The 12629-nt window shown below is 36.0% G+C and overlaps 1 protein-coding gene across 9 annotated transcripts in view; it reads left to right on the top strand.

Annotated features, from left to right (window-relative positions):
• The first annotated feature begins 3080 nt into the window (after positions 1–3080).
• ZNF595 (zinc finger protein 595) overlaps positions 3081–12629 on the top strand; it is a 28380-nt gene continuing 18831 nt past the window's right edge. For 4 of the 9 annotated variants that reach the window (XM_037829166.1, XM_037829165.1, XM_037829168.1 and 1 more), the window contains exons 1-3: positions 3081–3189; positions 6645–6724; positions 7142–7274. The gene's annotated coding sequence lies outside the window, so the exon portion shown is untranslated. Of the gene's footprint in view, positions 3190–6073; positions 6129–6576; positions 6725–7141; positions 7275–12629 lie in introns of all 9 variants that reach the window. The other 5 variants (XM_037829160.1, XM_037829161.1, XM_037829162.1 and 2 more) reach the window with 5 other exon arrangements.

The raw sequence follows: 12629 nt of genomic DNA, 5'->3' as shown, positions 1-12629 counted from the left end.
CAGGAGCAAAGGACCAGCAGATGCCAGCCACGTGCCTTCCCAGCTGACAGAGGTGTTCCAGATACCATCTGCCTTTCTTCAGTGAAGTATCCTCTTGTTGACACGTTAGTTTGGACACTTTTATGGCCTTAGAACTGTAAACTTTATACCTAACAAATTGCCTTTACAAAGGCAATCCATTTCTGGTTATTGCATTTCTGGCAGCTTTAGCAAACTTAAATAGTCATGAGGGTATTATGGGAAATAAGCGCAGCCTTTTTACTGTCTGAAACATATAACTAAAATCAGAAGTCAAATTGGTAACATTACTGATATTACAGAAATATAGAGAACTATAAAATAATACTATGAAGAACTGTACACCAACAAATTAGATAATCTAAACAGACAAATTTATAGAAATACACAAATACCCCAAAGTGTCTCAAGAAAAACAGAAAATCTCAAGAGACTTACATGAAGTAAAGAGATCAAATCAGTAAACAAAAACAAATGTCCAAGACCATATGGCTTCAGTGGTGATTTCTACTAAAGATTCACCATTACCAACACCTTTCTCAAATTCTTCCAAAAATCTGAAGAGGAGAGAATATTCTCTAACTTATTCCATGAGGTTAGCTTTACTCTGATACCAAGTCAGATAAAGACAGCACAGGAAAAGAAGCTTTGAGACGAATTTTGCTTATGAATACAAATGCAAAAATCTTTAACAAAAATACTGGAAATCCAAATTCAGCAGCATATTGAAAGGCTCCATCATGGCAAAAGAGGACTTACCCCAGGAATGCACTGGTGGTACAATATAAGAAAACCAATCAATGTATTATACTACATTAATGGAATGATGGAGAAGAAAAACAAGATGAGCTCAAACGACAGAAAAGGATTTGGGAAAAAAATCTAAGAATCTTTCATGATAAAGACACACAAAAAATAGGATCAGAAGGGAACCTGCTCAAACATGCTTAAGGGCAGTTCTGAAAAACCAACAGATATCATCATACTCAATGACGTGAGAAATAAAAATCCGTAACCATGGAAGAATTTGAGGATGTTACCCAAGGAACAATTCGCTATACTTACCCTCAAATTATGGACAAATCCAGATGGTTTCACAGGTGAATGTTCCAAACCTTCCAATTATATGCAAAATTTTCCAGGGCATGTGACATCAGCATAATATTAATATTAAAACCTGACCAAAATAACACACATGAAAAACAAAATATATTTCAATTAAAACTTATATAGAATTATTAGAAGATAATATTTGTAAGTACATTAAAAGAAAAATATAACATGACCAATTGGGATTCATCCCATCAACATTAGGGTGATTTATATGGGAATCATTTTAATATAATTAACCATTTTAATAATTCAGAGGAGAAAAATTATAATCTTCTCCATAGAAAAATAAAAGACATTTGACAATATTAAATACCCTTTTATGACTTAAAATAACCCTTAATAAAATAGAAATTTGTGTCAAAATTGCATTTGTTAAAAAAACAAAAATAAGTAAGAATTTATAAAAAAAGTAAAAAGATAGTCTACTCAATGGGAGAAAACATACAGAAACCACATATCTGATAAGAGTTTAAATCTGGAATATATAAAGAAAACTTATAATTCAACAACAGAAGGACCATCAAACCCAATTTAAAAATGGGCAAAAGACATGAATAAACACTTTTCCAAGGAGGAAATACTAATGGCTAAAAAGCATAGGAAAAGATGCCCAACTTCACTAGCTGTCAGGGAAATGCAAATCAAAGCCACAATGAAATAACTTTCCACACCTATTACAATGGCCTTTATAACAAAAACAAAAACAGAAAACTACAAGTGCTGAAAAGGATGTGGACAAATAGGTACTCTTATTCACTGTTGTTGGAAACACAGAACGGTGCAGCTGCTCTGGATGGCCCATTCCCTGGCAACATCGTACCTGATCTAAAACAAATAAATGATGAGGACCATGCCTCATAGAACCAGGATGTTAGTATCTTTCAAAATGGTAATTAGCTGAGATAAATGAAATGCCAGTCCCAAATGTTAAAAGAGAACTAAGTGTTGGTGTACTATTCCAAAACCTTTTCATTGCAAAAGTTGAAGCAGGATAATCTGCTGGAAAGTTGTGGGATAACGCACAGGTCTGAGTCCTGGGGTACAGTAAGGGGACCTACCTATTACTTAAGCTTATAACCCCTGATCCTGAGACTCCCTGAGGATGACTCTGAGTGGCAACTTTTATTGTCAGAATTTATCATGATGGTTATCCTCTCCTTGCCTAAGATTTCTCCTCTGTCACCGTTAACAATAATTATGACTACCTCCTATGTAATACTTTGTGAGAAATAATGAGCTAGTACATTCAAAGTACATAGAACTCTGTATGATGTATATTAAGGTTTCAAGTAAGATATTTTATGACCTGATAACCCTCCCATGCTTTCAAAATAAAGGCTAACTCCCCTTTGGGAAATTTTTATCAAATTAGAAAAATGTATGTAAATCGATGAGAACGATAAGGAAGAAATGAACGAGCAATCCACTAGACCAACACAAGTACCTTCAATCACCCGGAATACACGAGAGTGTTCACAGTTTTCTTAATACATACCATCTCTTTCAAATCTTAATGCATTATTTATTAGAACGGCAACATACCTACAAGTTGATTTGCACTGACTGAAAATAAAATAATGCAATTAGAAACTTTACCCGGGATCCGCGGGCGGGGGCTGCGAGAGCATTCCCGCCCCCGCGACGAAGGGCCACCGGGCCAACGCCATCCGCGCCGCTGGGGGACCGTCCGCGCCGCTGGTCGCGCCGGGACCCGCTCCCGCCAGCTGAGGGACGCCCGAGGGACGGAAGACGCCCGTTCCAGAGCTTTGAGAGCTACGGTCGCCCTCGCCATCCTGCGAACACCGCGGCTGCCACGCGTGCCCCAGGCCGCTACTCCCTCTGCGGTCTCAACGCGACCAGGCCCTGGCAGGATCTCCCGGGGGTACCGAACTCTCGCGATAACGACACCTTATTCCGGCGACGTGAGAGGAGGAAGGAACCCGCTTCCGGTGTCCGTCATTCGCTCTCACCACTGAGAAGCGGAGGAGAGCGCCCGACCTATTCCGGGGCCAAAGGAGCCTATTCGGCCGCAGAAGCTCATCTCCCCAAACCATCAAGGTTAGAAAAATGACTAACGAACCGCCATATTTCACTGGTTTTAATATGCATATTCTTTGCATTTTAACTGTCTAATAAATCGGGCTGAGTCTCATATGAATGGTGTGTTCTTGTTGAATTGGCAGCACTTTCTCTTTCCTGGTGACTCAGGAAAAGGAAACAATAGTGCATTTTAAAACTGATGGTATCTTAGATTTGATGAAACACGTTAGGTAGAACTTCAGCCCAATTGATGGGGCGTGTGAAACCAATCCGTCTTGAAGGGTATGCAGGCCGCGTTCCCTTAGTCCCCGAACTGTTTCTAACAGGTTCAGCGGGGTCATCTGTGGTTTTGGAAAATCTGCTCTGGGTGTTTGCCATGTGGTGACCCAGTCCCAAGAGTGGAATTCAGTTTTCCGACCCAGGAGAAGCCAGATCTGTAAACTCAGGCGCCCGAGATTGTTGGCCTGCTAAACCTCAACAAAGTGACTTCCCCAGTTGGGCAAGTCAATCCTGGCAAAGTTTAGAATTCAGTTTAGACAGTCTTTTGTTAAATATGGCAGGTTTACCTCTTCTTCCTCCGGAGAACCCTTTAATATGATAGGAAAGGCTTTTTATAAAGGCAAAAAGGTTGGAATCTTGTGGAGCTGGAGCTAGGTGGACAGCCTTAGAAGAGAGAAGGAACAGACATGATTCCTACACATCTCTTCTGCGATTATACATTAAGGGTTTTTCTGGGGGTATTTTCCTGCTGGGTAATGAATTCTGGCATTGTTCAGCATCATAATTTAATACCAAATTGTTTTTACAAAATGCTAGATCCACTTCAAACAGCAATGTATAATACTTCATGCTACTGTATATCCTTTTTCATTTTATCAATCTGGTAAGTGTAAAATGGTATCTGGTGACCTTAATTTGCATTTCTCTTGTTTTTTTGTAATTCTGAGCACATTTTGGAATATTCATGGGCCTTTCATATTTCCTTTTTTGTGACATGCTTTTTCATGTCTTTTTCCTATTTTCATCTGTTGTCCTTTTAAAAATGAGTTGTAATTCTTCATATAGTCTAGGTACTGATGCTTCAGTCAGTTAATACAAATATCTTATCCCAGTTTATGACTTGGTTTTCACTTTCTTTACAGTGTCTTTTGATGAAAAGATGTTACTAATAATAATATTCTAAATTTTCTGAAACTTCTGTTTGTATACGTATATAATTAAAAAAAATCTCATTTATTCTAAAAATTTATCTGTAGATTCTCTGGGATTTTTAGAGATTAATTTAATTTCTGAATAATGGTAATCTTTGGTCAACTTAATGTCTTGGCTAGGACCTCTAGAAAGGACTGTTTATAAATAGTGAAAATCAGCATTGCAGTTTTAAAGAGAATCTTTCTAGTGTTGCTGTGAATATTTTTTGCACATCTTTATTGAGGAATTTTTTTATTTTTCTTTGTTTTTTCTTTTGAAAAAGTGTCTTACATTTATAACAAATTTGCAAGTATAATACAAAGAGCTTTTTTTCCTGAAGTATTTTAGAGTAAGTTGCTCACCTGTTGTCTCCTCACTCCTAAATAGTTTATATTTCCTATAAACAAGGATATTCTCCTACAATAACCGCAATACAATCATCAAAATCAGGAAATTTACATCAGTGTAATCCTACCATCTAGTCCTCAAACCTTCAAATTTCACTCATTGGCTCAAAAATGCCCTTTATAGCAAGAGGAACCAGTTCAGAATCAGATTATGTTGCTTGTTGTCATTATTTTTTCTTCTTCAATCTGGAAGCACTTAGTCTTTCCTTGATTTTCAAAACCTTGACATTTTTGAAGATCACAGGCCATTTATTTTGTAGAATGTCCCTCAGCTTGTGTTTGTGACACTTTCACACGATCACATTCAAGTTACACATCTTTGACAGAAGTATCACCACCCTCTTTCAGTTGTGTGACTTGGATACATTTAGTCACAGACATTAACACTATGCGATGATACCATGTTTTCAACCAGAAAATAATATTTAGCTGACTTATGTGCTTTAGGATTAATAAGTACAGTTCTTGAAATCAGTGAACTCTGTCCTGAACTGGGAAATCTGACAGTGTACTTGGACTGTATTTTATATGCCTACATGGGGAAGCACTGCTGTTAGCCAGGAGAAGGTATGTGGCTTTTAGTAGCTGTATATAGGGAAGCCATTGACTTGAATGTTTCATATGAATAAAATCTACTTGAAGTATATTTTGTAGGAAACTTGTCTTCAGTTCAATTGAGCGAAAACAGTGTGTCTGGTCACTGCTACTCCTAGACTCTAGCTTGCCACCTAGGTGTGTCTTAAATATGAATTAAGAATATTTATGTATTTTTCATTTATTTTGGTGCGTAAAAATAAATGATGTCAATGGTAACAATATAGAATGTTTATGAATATTTAAGTATAAAGACACATTTGCACATATTTATAGTTACCACTTTGAAACCTGATTCATGTCACATCTTGTGTTCTCAGGTAGTCAGAAACATCTGAAAATATTTAATTTGGATCCAAGTATTGATCTTTTGATCACCTATCATATTTTTGACAAGTTTGAAGTAGCTTTTGATCCATATAGTTTATATATTTTGGGAGTATATGTACCTGGAAAGACTTTCAGATTTGACAGAGAAGCATTTTGTTACTCTATTAAAATCTCTTGTAGTTTTATTTTCAGAGTTAATGATTATTAGCCTAAGGTAAATCTTAGGCCTAGATGATGGCTAAAACTCTGAATTATCATATAACTCCTGATTCTTAGGTAAATCAGATATGTTTAATTAGTCATAGAAATGTATGTATGGTGATTCTGTTTTCGACCTTTCAAAAATCACTAACTGACCTAATCTACTTTGGATATAATAGGGCTTTTTCTCAAAATCAGTGAACATGGAAATTATCACATGGTGATGCCACATGCGTAAGTTTTTCTTTAAAATATCCTAGTGGTTTTATGCTTTACTTTTAAAGAAATGATCTGTGTAATGCAGTGGGTTGAACAGCTTTTTCACATATTAAGGCACAATTTTAATGTGTCAAATTGACCTTTTCATGAAGCCAGGGAAGATTAATATTGGGTAGGTAGTTAAAGAATTCAGGTTTATTTATTTTTCTCCATGTTTTGGGGGCCGTGCATGCATGGGTGAGAAACTATTAGTGAAAGGGGAATTTAACTACAATTGTTGTATAAATCTCCTATAAAATCTATTAATGTGACATTAATATCAGGTGTGTATATTTTTATTTTTAGTTACTGTCTCTTAATTTTGGAGCAATACTCTGTATTAATTTAAGGTGCATTTTTACGTTTTCTCTGGTTATAGAGGTTTCTTCATGCTTGATTAAAACATTTATGTTTTTCTTTCTAGGCTACATCTATGGAATGGTTATAGGAAATATCAAGTTGTTTTTGTTTTGTTTCATTTTTCTTTTGTAGGTTATTCAGGGATGATTTGGTTATTTGGAACTGTTGTACTCAAATATTTGACATTTCAAATCTTTGGCATTGTAGATGATGTGAGTGCATTTTTTGCTTATACTTCAACGACTTGATAAAAAAAAAACAAGCTGATAATGAACTATTTGAGTTATTAAAATGTAAATGTTTAAACCAACTTCCAGGATGAAGTCTGTCCACTTACTATTTTATCTATTTACTATAAAATAAAATAAATGTGTCTGTAAGTATGTGTTCTCCAAATTGAATTTCTTGACAGAATTCTCTTGTTTTATTGATTTTTCTATATCACAAAGATTTTAAAATTTTAAAGCAAGAAAACATTAGACATTTGAGCACACATTTTAAGTCTATACAGTCATTTTTCTCTGGCTTCTTTATAATCCATGTTTGTAATAGATAAAGACACCATATTCAGAGCCAGCTAAACTATAAATCACAGTATAGTTCTGCTCTCTCATTTTTCTCTTTTTCAGATTTCTGGTCAGTTCTTGTAAAAGTTTTATTGATAAGGCTTTGTGAACAATAGAATTTCAAAAGGGCTTCAGTATTTTCCAGTTTAATCCAAGTTGGTCTTATCCAGAGAAGACTTTTATCCCTCCTTGGCAGGTGAGTAGAAGAGAAAATAAAATGAGAAGAATTCTGGTTTGTAATTTTAAGGATTCTTCCTACCCATGATGGTTTGCCTATTTTATTTTAGATTTTTAATTAACATGTCCTAAGTCAGGAGGCTCTCAAAGACTTAATTAAAAGAAAAAGCAACACAACACGGAACATGAAAGTGTAAAATACACAATGTATCTTTCCTGTATTCATTTTTATTGGCTTTCTTCCTTCTGTAATAGATTAAAGCTGTGGTTTCAAACTGGGTTCTGTGAAGTCCTAGGATCTCCAAAGGCTTTTTCTGGAGCCCATCTAGTCTCAGACTCCCCTTCCCCACTAGCGTCTCTTTCCTCCAGAGCAGCTTCACATCAGTCTCTTACATATTGGACATTTGCATAGGTTTTGTTATGAACAAGGGAATTGATTTGCTTAATAAAGATTGAAAACACCTGGACTATTATATGGGTCATCTAAACCGTGTAGAGACATTTTTAAGAGTATATAATGAAAGTCCAAAATGCATTCATTGATTCATCCATTCACTATGTGCTACCTGCTCTGTGCTTGGCAGTGGAATGCATGCTGGAGATACAAAGCTGAACAAGGTGTGGTCTAGAGGGTGATGGGAAAAATTCCCAGCAATTACAGCACAATGTAACAAATTCTATGATACATCTAAAGTACAAGGTATGCAGGAATCCACAGAGAAGGCTTTTGGAGGTAACTATTAAGATGAGAACTTAAAGGAGGATTGAGCAGGAAAAAAGTGAAAGAGCCTGAAAGAGCCCAAGTCCCAGGTTTATGGAATCTGCCTCCTCACTGGAGGAAGACCAGCCAGTTAAAGACTGGATTCAGGTTAAAGCGACCTTTGTCGAATTTCTCTCACAGCCTTATGTCATACTAGGGCCACAAAAAGTACTGCAGCCATAGTTACTTCCAAATTAGAAATAACTTGGTTATAAGTTTAATGCTTCTAGATTCTGTAATATTGTTCAAGGATGTATGTTAAGGCCACTCAGTTCTTGAGAAGTATTTTCCATGTACACTTTTCTATTAGGACAATTTCTCAGTATATTATACATATTTTTCCATCCCTGTTCCTAGCAACACTCTTTTTAGTAGAAGCCTAATGAGCTGGAAACTATGTATAAAGTCTTTCCAATTTACAAATTTTGTCTGACTATCTGCACTGACTTCTGGGGGCTGTAACAGTTCTTCAGTCTGAAAACACCTTGCTGTTTCAGCAGAAAGTGGCATTTAAAATCATGCGCTCTAGTGTCAGATAGGTCAAGGTTCAAGCCGGAATTGCCATTTTTTACCTGTGAGATTTTCAGGCAATTTACCTAAATAAAAAGCACTTTCACAGAGTGGCATGGGTACTCAATAATTCTTGGCTCTGTGTCATCATTGTTGTTTATTGCCATGAGAGGATGTGGAATTTGTCAAATGCTATTTCTGCATCTCTTGAGAGGATTATACAGTTTTTCTTCCTTAGTTTGTTAATTTGATGTATTACATTAATTTATTTTCAGATATTAAATGAAGTTTTCATTCCTGGGATAAATCCCAGTCATGTTTTTTCTTCCTTTTTCTATGTTGCTGAATTTGGTTTCCTGATTTTTTCGTAGACTTTTTTGTACCTTTTCATGAGGGATGCTGGTTTGTAATATTTTTTTCTTGTGATGTCTTTTCCTGGCTTTGTTGTGAGGATAATACTGGCCTCAAAGAATGAGTTAGGGTATTCTCTCTGAAAGTGTTTGTGTAGGATTGGTATTATTTCTTCTTTAAAGATTTGATAAAATTCGCCAATAAAGCTATCCAGTCTTAGGCGTTTGTGGGAATATTTTTAATTGTTAATTCAACACCTTTACTTGTTTGTCTTTTCTTCTTGAGATACTTCTGGCAATATATGTCTTCCTAGGAATTTGTCTGTTTCATCTAAGTTGTCTAGTTTGTTGGCATAAAGTTATCCATAATGTTACCTTATCATCCTTTTAATTTCTCTTGGGTTATTAATAATATTCCCCCTCTCGTTCCTGATTTTTGTAAATTTTGTCTTCTCTCTTTTTTTCCCTTGTACCATCTGGCCTAACAATCGATTTGATCTTTTCAAATAAAGTTTCATTGATTTTCTCCATTATCTTTCAGTGTTGTATGTCTTTGATTCACCTCTACTCATTATGAATTCCTGTCACTTGTTTGGGTTTAATTTGGTATCATTTTTCTAGTTATTAAGTGAAAATCTTAGATTACTTTCATGAGACTTTTCTAATACAGGTGTTTAAAGCTATACATTTCCCTCTCAGTACTGCTTTAGCTGCATTTCCTTAATTTTTCTTTTGTTTTCTTTTGTTCTCAGCTCAAAATAATTTCTAATTTCCCCTGAGATTTCTTTTTTAACTTGTAGGTTATAGAGATGTAAGAATTTAATTACCAAATATTTGGGGATTTCCCTAATGCATTTCTGTTTTTGATTTCTAATTTGATTCCATTGCATTTGGAGAAAATACTCAAGTATTTTAAAATTTATTGAGAACATTTCATGACTTAGCATTAGTCTGTCTTGTTGGTGTTCCATGCGTGTTAAAAAAAAAGTGCCTTCCACTGAGTGGAATGTTCTATAAATGTCAGTTAATCAAGTTTGTTGATAGTATTTTTTGTGTCTTCCTATATCGTTGCTGAATTTCGGTCTGATTGTCTACTTGTTACCACTTATTGAGAGTGAGGTATTAAAACCTCTGCAATTGTTGAATTGTTTATTTCTCTTTTCAGTTCTTTCAGTTTTTGTTTCATGATTTAGGGGCTCTGTGGTTAGGTGCATACATTTGTAGTTGTTACATCTTCCTGATGAATCATGCATATTATCATTATGAGTTTCCCACTTTGTCTCTAGTAATATTTCTTGCCTTAAAGTCAGCTTTGTCCAATATTGGTTACAGTTACACCAGCTCTATTAGTTACTATTTGCATGGCATATCTTTTTCTATCCTTTTACTTTCAACTTATTTATGTTATTGAATCCAAGGAGTCTCTTGTATATAATATATAGTTAGAGCCTATTTATCTATTCTGACAATACTGCCTTTTGAGTGGAGTGGTGGTCCATTCATATTTAATATGATTATGGTAAATGGGTTTCTATTTGCTGTTCCCCTCTGTCTCATGATTATGTCTGTGTGCTTGTGTGTGTGTGTGTGTTTGTCCCTCTGTTCCTCCTTTCTGTCTTCTGTGTTAAACAAATATTTTCTTTGGGTTTAGCATTTTAATCCCTCTGTTGATTTTTTTTAACTACGTCATTATTAGTTTCTTAATAGTTGCTCTAGGGTGACAATATTAATTTTAATTTATCACAGTCAACATCAGGCTAACCTGAAATATTATGTCTTATAAAGAAATTAAAGGAAAGAAGTGTGTTTATGTTGTCTTTCATATTTACTCACATAGTTTCCATTTTTATTGCTCTGTTTCTTCCAGTGGATTTAAGATACTGTCTGGTATCATTTCCTTTGAAGTTAAAGGATTTCCTTTAGTATTTCTTGTAAGGCAAGTCTGCTCACAATGGATTCTCTTAGGCTTTGTAACTCAGATTATTAGTCTCAGATAGGAATGTATTTGATAGCAAGCCTGGAACAGGTAGTATCTTTGAAATTTATATTCAGTGACAGATTTTATTCAGTGATCAGTTGGCTGCTATCTAAATGACATAATCTCTAAAATACATGAATCATTTATTCATGCCAGTACAGGTATTGAGCAATTATTAACACAGAATCCAGATCTGCCTGTGCATTGTTTTTGAAACTTTTACATGAGGTTGATCCTGTGACTTATTTAGTAACTGCCTTCTTTGCTTTGTGTTTTTGGCCCTAGAATTTGATCAGGCCGCCTCACATACCATCCCGTCTTTCCCACAAGTAACCCAGTGATTTGATTGATTCATTTAATGAGGATGAATTTGGGGTGAATTGTTTATGCCAATAAATTCCAGGCAGCAAATAAATCAAAGGATGATGTACATGACATGTTTACTTAGGGCAAAAATCCTAATCAGGAAGTGACCTGAAACATAAATATAAATATCTCAAAGTCTGAAATGCTTTGATTCAGTTAAATAGGGCTAGTTTAGATAGTCTTCAAATTTCGATTGCTGAAATACCAAATATTATTTGCTTCAATGAATTGGCAAAATTTAGGAAAGTACCCAAAGGCTTGAATTGTTTTGATGTATATCTATTTTAAATGAAAATATCTGGAATTAATTTTTATAGCAGGCTTAACAAAAACAGTGTAGAGGCTTGAAACTGATCTGCCTTTTGTTTACAATTAGGGCAAACATACAATTTAAAATCCTTCTTAATAATTCCAACACCTGTGTCAACTCAGTGTTGCCATCCATTGACTGTCTTCTCTTATTCATGTTGAAATTTTCTGAGCTTTTGGTATAACAAGTAATTTTCCATTGTGCCCTGGACACTGAGTACTACGTTATGTGATTTTACATTCTACTGATACTTCTTTTTGCCTGCAGTCACCCTGTTGAAGTGTAATATACAGGTCCAGTTGGAGGGAGATGTTCAGCTCCCTGCTGGGGTTACATGACACCACCCCAGCACAAAATAGGGACTTGGCTGGTTCCACCTCTCCTTACCCTTCCTCAAGCCCACCTGGTAGCTGACAGGTGGGATGGTGTGCCGGTTTGAATGTATTATGTCCCCCAGAAAAAGCCATGTTATTTGATGCAATCTTGTGGGGGAGATGTTTTAGTGCTGATTAGATTGGAATCCTTTGAGTGTTTCCATGGAGATGTGACCCACCCAGCTGTAGGTGATAACTCTGATGAGATAATTTCCATGGAGGCATGGCCCCACCCATTCAGGGTGGGAATTGATTACTGGAGCAGTATATAAGCTCATTCGGAAGAAGCGAGCTTTCTACAGCCAAGAGGGACACTTCGAAGAACTCACTGGAACTGAGAGAGGAGCTTCAGCTTACACAGACATTTTGGAGACAGCCGTTGAAAGCAGACTTTTGCTCCAGAGAAGCTAAGAGAGGACAAACACCCCAAGAGCAACTGAGAGTGACATTTTTGAGGAACTGGAGCCTAGAGAGGAATGTCCTGAGAGAAAGCCATTTTGAAACCAGAACTTTGGAGCAGATGCCAGCCACGTGCCTTCTCAGCCAACAGAGGTTTTCCAGACACCACTGGCCATCCTCCAGTGAAGGTACCCCATTGTTGATGACTTACCTTGGGTACTTTATGGCCTTAAGACTGTAACTGTGTAACCAAATAAACCCCCTTTATAAAAGCCAATCCATCTCTGGTGTTTTGCATTCCAGCAGCATTAGCAAACCCGAACAGAT

This window comes from Choloepus didactylus, chromosome 3 (assembly GCF_015220235.1).
Source record: "Choloepus didactylus isolate mChoDid1 chromosome 3, mChoDid1.pri, whole genome shotgun sequence".
Classification (NCBI taxonomy): domain Eukaryota; kingdom Metazoa; phylum Chordata; class Mammalia; order Pilosa; family Megalonychidae; genus Choloepus; species Choloepus didactylus.
The sequence above is the reverse complement of the archived record's forward strand: the minus strand, read 5'-3'. Positions and strand labels throughout refer to the sequence as shown.